The sequence below is a fragment of the Girardinichthys multiradiatus genome, chromosome 2 (assembly GCF_021462225.1).
Source record: "Girardinichthys multiradiatus isolate DD_20200921_A chromosome 2, DD_fGirMul_XY1, whole genome shotgun sequence".
In the NCBI taxonomy this organism is placed as follows: Eukaryota; Metazoa; Chordata; class Actinopteri; order Cyprinodontiformes; family Goodeidae; genus Girardinichthys; species Girardinichthys multiradiatus.
In genome coordinates this window covers 34,283,534-34,291,429 of record NC_061795.1, presented here as the reverse complement: position 1 = coordinate 34,291,429, position 7,896 = coordinate 34,283,534, and the positions used below count along the sequence as shown (strand labels likewise).

At 41.9% G+C, this 7,896-nt stretch overlaps 1 non-coding gene across 1 annotated transcript; it reads left to right on the top strand.

Annotated features, from left to right (window-relative positions):
* Positions 1–5,822: 5,822 nt before the first annotated feature.
* On the top strand, positions 5,823–5,895 carry trnar-acg. The gene has a single exon. It is a non-coding gene; the product is annotated as a tRNA-Arg (tRNA).
* The last annotated feature ends 2,001 nt before the right edge of the window (positions 5,896–7,896 follow it).

Genomic DNA, 7,896 nt, shown 5'->3' with positions numbered 1-7,896 from the left:
TTTCCCGCCACCGAACACTTCCTGTTTTGGTTCGAGGTTGCCATGTTTGATTCCCTGTAAAATATTTCGTTACCTCGTTTGATCAACAAAATGTTTTAATGAACAAACACGTGTTCCTGTAGCTGCATGTGTTGGCCAGAATGACGCTAAATCGCAAAACAAGACATATGTATATGATGGACTTGGTTTCCTATTGATAGTTTTTTTGCACCAAATTCTGTAACCATCGGATATAATTACGCTAGAGGGCGCTGTTGCCTCAGTGCACCTTAATTTGCTCTCAAAACAAAAGACACACAGAACACAGAAGTGTTGCTAGTAAATTATATAGATTCAATAGATAAAGTGTGATATATAACCAAAATTATTTAGAATATTACATAAGACCAAAAACAAACAAAAAAGTGTTTTAATTGAGTAAAGTTACAGCCATATTATGGACTATACCTCACTGCGAAGACTGTTTACTTTACTGTCCAGGAGATAGTCATTGTCACACTCCACAAGGATTGTAAGCTCCCATAGGTCATTGCTGAACAAACTGGCTCTTTACACAGTGCTGTAATGAAAAATTCAATTCAATTCAAAAATACTTTATTAATCCCAAAGGGAAATTAAATGTTGTTGTAGCTCATATTATGAAGGTTTCTTCAAAGAGCCGTTGTAGATGCTGATGGCTGTGGGCAGGAAGGATCTCCTGTAGCGCTCCGTCTTACAGCAGATCTGAAGAAGCCTCTGACTGAAGACACTCTGTTGTTGTAGGACAGTCTGATGAAGAGGATGCTCAGGGTTCTCCATAATGTTCTTCATTTTATGAAGAATCCGTCTTTCCACAATGATCTCCAGAGGTTCCAGAGGAGTCCCCAGAACAGAGCCAGTCTTTTTTATCAGCTTGTTGAGCTTTTTTAAGTCCCTGGCTCTGATGCTGCTTCCCCAGCAGATGATGGCAGAAGAGATCACACTTTCCACAACAGACTTATAGAAGATATGCAGCATCTTGCTGCAAACACCAAAGGACCTAAGCTTCCTCAAGAAGTACAGTCTGCTCTGTCCCTTCTTGTAGATGGCTTCACAGTTGCATCTCCACTCTAGTCTGTTGTCCAGGTGAACACCGAGGTATTTATACTCCTCCACCACCTCCACTTCTTCTCCCATGATAGAAATAGTTTTTGACTTATTCCTGTTTCTCTTAAAATCTACAATCATCTCCTTTGTTTTAGTCACGTTCAAAACGAGATGATTGTTTCTACACCATGTCACCAAGCGGTCCACCACCTTCCTGTACTCAGCTTCTTGTCCATCTCTGATCCACCCCACAACTGCAGAATCATCCGAGTATTTCTGCAGATGACAGGAGTCTGTCTTGTACTGGAAGTCTGAGGTGTGCAGAGTGAAAAGGAATGGTGAGAGTACAGTCCCCTGTGGTGCTGCTGTGCTGCTGACTACCTGGTTAGACTCACAACCCTTCAGTCTCACAAACTGTTGTCTGTTTGTCAGGTAGTCTTTGATCCAGGATATTGTTGAGGCCTCCACCTGAGTCTTCTGGAGTTTCTGACAAAGCAAATCAGGTTGGATTGTATTAAATGCACTGGAGAAATCAAAGAACATGATCCTCACAGTGCTACTGGCTTTGTCCAGATGACAGTATAAATATATTTATAGAAAGTTTAGTGGAAAGAAAAAGTGTGTTAGAAAAAATGCATAACTAAAAGGTATAACCCTAGCCCAGAGAGGACTGTGTAATACGGCTGAACGATATTAAGAAAACATGTAATCTGCTATAATGGTAAATTTCAAAAGACTATATGACTTACGATAAATAAAGAAGTACTTAACTAAACTATGTCTTTCCGGTCTTTCCAGATATTGAGTAGTCTAACTGGCTTCTGGAAACAAACTTATTTCCTTTTTTTCCATCTTAACATGTATTTATTGAAAAGGTTTCATTTCGATTTATCCGCTAACTGTTTTGGAATGAAACAACTAAGATTTAAGTTTTTTAATGACTTTACCTGAACATTTTAATACCCTTCTAAAACGTTTTCTGCTGTATCACACACCAGGAATAACCAAATATATTGCTTGCATACAGCCTAAATGCATGATACTTCTTTTTTTAATCATAATATTCAAATGGTTTCAGTAACTAGAATTGGGGCTTTCATTAGTTATAAGACATAATTATAAATTTTAACAGAAAGTAATGCTTGAAATGTCTGTGTAAGTTTTCAAATGAGTTTCAAGTTTTGAATATAATTGACGATATCTAACTTTATTGAGAAACATCTGTTTTCCAATAGCTGTTATCAGATATTAAAAATGTTAATAAACAAACAGATTTTCTCTTGTGACTTTTGACCTCTCATAGTCTAAAAACCCACATGAAACACTGGTGTCAAGCCAGCCTCCACTTCGAAAAGACAGTCAAGCCAGCCATCACGGGGTTTTGTAGGTCACGTTAACGCCATGCATTATGGTAGTGGCCCCAAGAGGGCATTTCAAAAATAAATCAGTTATCCCTAAGTTGCTGTCAATGTTTCTAAAAAACTGTCTGTTTCCAGTTACTGGTTTCACTTCAGGATAACAGTAGAACATTTCCAGATGCTGCCCACCAAAGTTCAACAACATCTGATGTGGAATTTCAAAATCTGTATTCTTATTCACATTTTACTAAGTTGCTATCAACGTTGCAACTAAACTGTCAGTTTCCAGTGAATACTGTCATTTTTGGATGACAGAACAACCATTGCAAATGTTGCCCAAGACAGTTTACCAACATCTGTTTTGGAACTTTCAAGTTAAAGCCCTTAGAATATTATCGGTCACATCACGTTTAATAATGCATTTTAATCTAAAAGGAATTTGACAAGCCCTGTTTTTTATTTTACCAACAGAGAGTATCTTTAATCATAGAGAAATGCAATTTTCACTTTGATTTCTTTTAGATTACAGTCAGATGGGGGAAAGAGCACGCAGACCTTTCTTTTTTATATTTTTACACATAATATTTATGCTTCTTTAAAATACATGGCCCATACATCATGGTATCGTGGTATTTAGGATAGCACATTTGTCTTATGGACCGCCATTTTTGAGAGGGTCATAAAAATAGGCACTATCAATTATCAAGTTATCAAGGATGTCAAAAAAACAGCAAGTCTATGAAGGCCTACGTTTTTGTGATAAAATTGATCATTTCAGTGTTCAGTTGGTTCTCAATATAAGAAAGCCATAACGTAAAAAACCACACTGCTCCTCCTGAAGGACTCTTCTCTTCAACACGCTGGCATAGGCCTTACCAGGGAGGCTGAGGTGTGTTATCCCCCTGTAGTTGGAGCACATCCTCCGGTCCCCGTTCTTGTGAAGGGGGACTACCACCCCGGTCTGCCAGTTCACAGGCACTGTCCCCGACCGCCACGCAATGTTGAAGAGGTATATCAGCCACGACAGCCCCACGACAGCCCCACAACATCCAGAGACTTGAGCTACTCATGGCAGATCTCATCCACAGGGGAGCTTTTTGACCACCTCGGCGACTTCAGCCTGGGTGATGAATGAATCCAACCCTGAGTCGCCAGTCTCTGCTTCCATCAGGGAAGGTGTGATGGCAGGATTGAGGAGACCCTCGAAGTACTCCTTTCACCGCCCGATAATGTCCCCTGTCGAGGTCAGCTCTCCACCCCCACTGTAAACAGTGTTAGCGAAGCACTGCTTCCCTCTCCTGAGGTGCCAGACAGTTTCCCAGAATTGCTTCGAAGCTGACTGGTAATCCTTTTCCATGGCCTCACCGAACCACTCCCAGGCCCAAGTTTTTGCCTCAGCTAAACCCTGGCCGTGGCACGCTTGGCCTCACACTACCCATCAGCTGCCTCAGGAGTCCCACAAGCCAACCAGAACCGATAGGACTCCTTTTTCAGCTTGATGGCATCCCCTACTTCCAGTGTACACTACCGGGTTCGTGGATTGCCACAGCAACAGGCACTGCAGACCTTACAGCCACAGCTATGGGCAGCAGCATCGACAACAGAGGTGGAAAACATAGTCCACTCCTGCTCTCGCGTCTTGTGTCTCTCATTCGGGCTTAGCCTGGCCGGGTGACGCGAGGTATAGCCTGGCCACCAGGCGCTCGCCAACGAGTCCTGGCCCAAGGCCTGGCTCCTTGGTAAGACCCTGGCCCTTGGCTCATGAAGGATTCTGAACTGCCCTTTGTTTGACCGTCACCCAGAGCCTGTTTGCCATGGGAGAACCTACCAGGGGTTTTTAAGGTTTGCTGCTTGTATTTATTGCTTTTATAAGTTCTTTATCCAACTTGTTTTAGATATTTTTTGTGTAAATTGTATGTACAGTACATAGAGGTTGTCACCCAGGTATTCAAATTGTCAACTATAAAAATTTATATTTGGAAGTGCTTTAATTTTGAAATTCCACATCAGATGTTGGTGAACTTTGGTGGGCAGCATCTGGAAATGTTATATTGTCATCCTGAAGTGAAAGTATTGACTGGACACAGACAGTTTTTTAGCAACATTGGAAGCAACTTGAGTAAAACCGACTAGGAATAGAGATTTTGAAGGGCTTTAATTTTAATATTCCACATCAGATCTTAATGACCCTTGGAAACAGTTCACAGTACCACAATTTAGTGAAAAGTGACTAAAAATAGAGAATTTGAGGGGCTTGAATTTTTTTAATTCCACATCAGATCTTAATTAGCTTTGGTGAGCAGCATCTGGAGGTGTTCTACAGTCATCCGGAGGTTAAACCAATAACTGGAAACAGACAATTTTTTTAGCAACATCTACAGCAACTTAAGCAAAAGTGACTAGAAATAGAGATTTTGAAGGGCTTCAATGTTGAAATTCCGCATCAGATGTTAGTGAACTTTGGTGAGCATCATCTGGAGGTGTTCTACTGTCATCCAGTTTTGGTTTATAACTATGCAAACGTTGGGAAAATAAATGGACATTCTGAAATAAGGAGCATCCAATTAACCACATAAAACAGTGACTAAAACAAACAAAAAAATTATTTTTTATATATCCATATTCACAGAAGGGCATAAGAATATTTCTAGAAAAGAAGAGGAAGAATGACAACCGACTCCAGTCAATAAACGTAATACAACTGCTTTTATTTTGAAATATTTTCTTCGGCCTACTACCGTAGTGCATAGTGTTAGCGTGACCTACAAAACCCAATGAGGTCTGGCTTGACTTCAGTTTAGAAACGGCCTTAAAGTGCCGATAATGATATATTCTTCTTAAAGAAGTTGTCTGTTGTCCAAAATAAAGACGTGATCATACTAGAACTTAATGGAGAGCGTCTACAATAAAATAATTTGCTTTCAGTATGCTCACATTATGCTAATAATAAACCCTCTGTAATTATGCTGCCTAACAGCGTCCTCTGGCGACACAATATAATCATACGATTTATTGTAGCAACGGGATGCCAGATTGGTCAAATGTACGCCTACAAGTTTTATCGTAGTTTTTATACTCTGTCAAAAGGAGGAGGGAATGCTGCAAGTCACTGACTGGATGCAATCTGCTGGGTTTCCTTAGATAGAAAAACTTTTCATCCAATTTGAACTAAATCTGACTGCACTGTTCAATTGTTAGGGTTAATTGGAATGTATGTACCTGACTGTTGTGAAGTGCCTTGAGACAACATGTGTTGTGAATTGGCGCTATATAAATAAACTGAATTGAATTAAAAAGTACTGCAGCTTTTAGCACTCGGAACCACAATTGTAAATCGACAGGACCATTGCCGTCACCGTGATTGTATATATAAGTGTCCCAGGAACTCGTTTCAATAGCGGGCCAGTGGCGCAATGGATAACGCGTCTGACTACGGATCAGAAGATTCTAGGTTCGACTCCTGGCTGGCTCGATATTTTTTGATTTTTTGTGCAAAGACATGTTTGTGGATTTGCTCTCAGGTAATACGTCTGCGCAATGTTTTTTTCTCTTGAGAAAACGAACTGAATCTCTTTAAACTATATATTTCCGTCTCATTAAATAACTTGTCAATTTTTTTTGCTTTTGTTTGGGTACTCTTGGATACCAAGTATGTGAGAAAAAACCGTGAGAATGTTTCAAGTAATATAAAGTCATGTTTAAGCAGCAAATTAAAAAAATGGAAACAGCTAAATTTGATGGAAAATATAAAAAGTTAAGATATCATGAAAGCGACCTGATAATACAAGCTTTAGAATCTATGAGGCTGTAGTAATAGTTTTAGTCTTTATTTTAAAGGAGCCAAAACGTTTCTCAGAGTGCCCTGAAGTTATCAGGGTAGAGTGCAATGATAAACTCAGATAAACTCGTTTAGCAGAAAATGTTAATTAATTAATTTACTTTGAGAGTAAATAATTCTACCAGCACATTTTCTGGAAGAATTATGGGGTTATGGTTTCTTCCTTTTTCAAAAGTTGTGGCTTCTAGTTTAACATCGCATAAAAATGTAACAGCTATATGCATTGTACGGGGCTCGATCCCACGCCATCTGCTTCACAGCCCCGCCAGACAACCTAATTCCTTCTCGTCGTGACACCAAGATGCTATCACCAATATGCAGTGCCGAGGTCCATTTCAGAGCCATGAGAGATTAATTTCATATTGGACACAGAACAAAATAGTCCAATTTTTATGTCGTTACTTTTTTCCTTACTGTACAGACTCGTATTTTTGGTCTTTTTATAGATATATTTTTACCTTTGTGTATCTGTATGCTTCCATTTGCCGTTCACTTTGCTGCTGGTACACCTGAATTTCCCACTGTGGGACAAGAAAGGATCATCATCATTCTAAGAAGCTCCAAGGATGTGACTTTGTTTTTTAGTTAATTGCTAAATACATATTTTTCAATGTGAAATGTAATATTTGCCCTACTCTCCATATCCATATGATTTTGCACCAAAATATGATTCCTTTTCATATAATTTCTAATTTTATGTAGTATAATGTTATAATTATATTGTGAAGAACACAATATCGAGGCACGTGACGTCGCCCGGTACGGCGGAGCCGGGGTCCCACCCTGGAGCCAGGCCTGGGGTCGGGACTCGTCGGAGAGCGCCTGGTGGCCGGGTTGCTCCTCGCGGGACCCGGCCGGGCCAAGCCCGAACGAGAGACGCGAGGCCATCCTCCAGTGGGCCCACCACCTGCAGGGGGAACCGTGAGGGACCGGTGCAAAGAGGATTGGGTGGCGGACAAAGGTGGAGACCTCAACGGCCCGATCCCCGGATGCTTAGGCTGGCTCTAGGGATGTGGAATGTCACCTCGCTGGGGGGGAAGGAGTCTGAGCTTGTGCGGGAGGTCGAGAGATATCGACTAGAAATAGTCGGGCTCGCCTCCACGCACAGCGTGGGCTCTGGAACCCATCTCCTTGAGAGGGGTTGGACTCTCTTCTACTCTGGAGTGGCCCATGGGGAGAGGCGGCGGGCTGGTGTGGGTTTGCTTGTTGCCCCCCAGCTCAGCCGTCTCGTATTGGGGTTTACCCCAGTGGATGAGAGGGTTGTATCCCTGCGCCTTCGGGTTGGGGAGAGGTCTCTGACTATCATTTCAGCCTACGGGCCGAGTGGTAGTGCAGAGTACCCTGCCTTCTTGGCGTCCCTGTCGGGGGTGCTGGATAGTGCCCTTCCCGGGGACTCCATTATTCTGCTGGGGGACTTCAACGCCCACGTGGGGAACGACAGTGACACCTGGAGAGGCGTGATCGGGAGGAATGGCCTCCCCGATCTGAATCCGAGTGGTGTTTTGTTATTGGACTTCTGCGCTAGTCACGGATTGTCCATAACGAACACCATGTTCAAACATAAGGGTGTCCATCAGTGCACTTGGCACCAGGACACCCTAGGCAGGAGGTCGATGATCGACTTTGTTGTCGTAT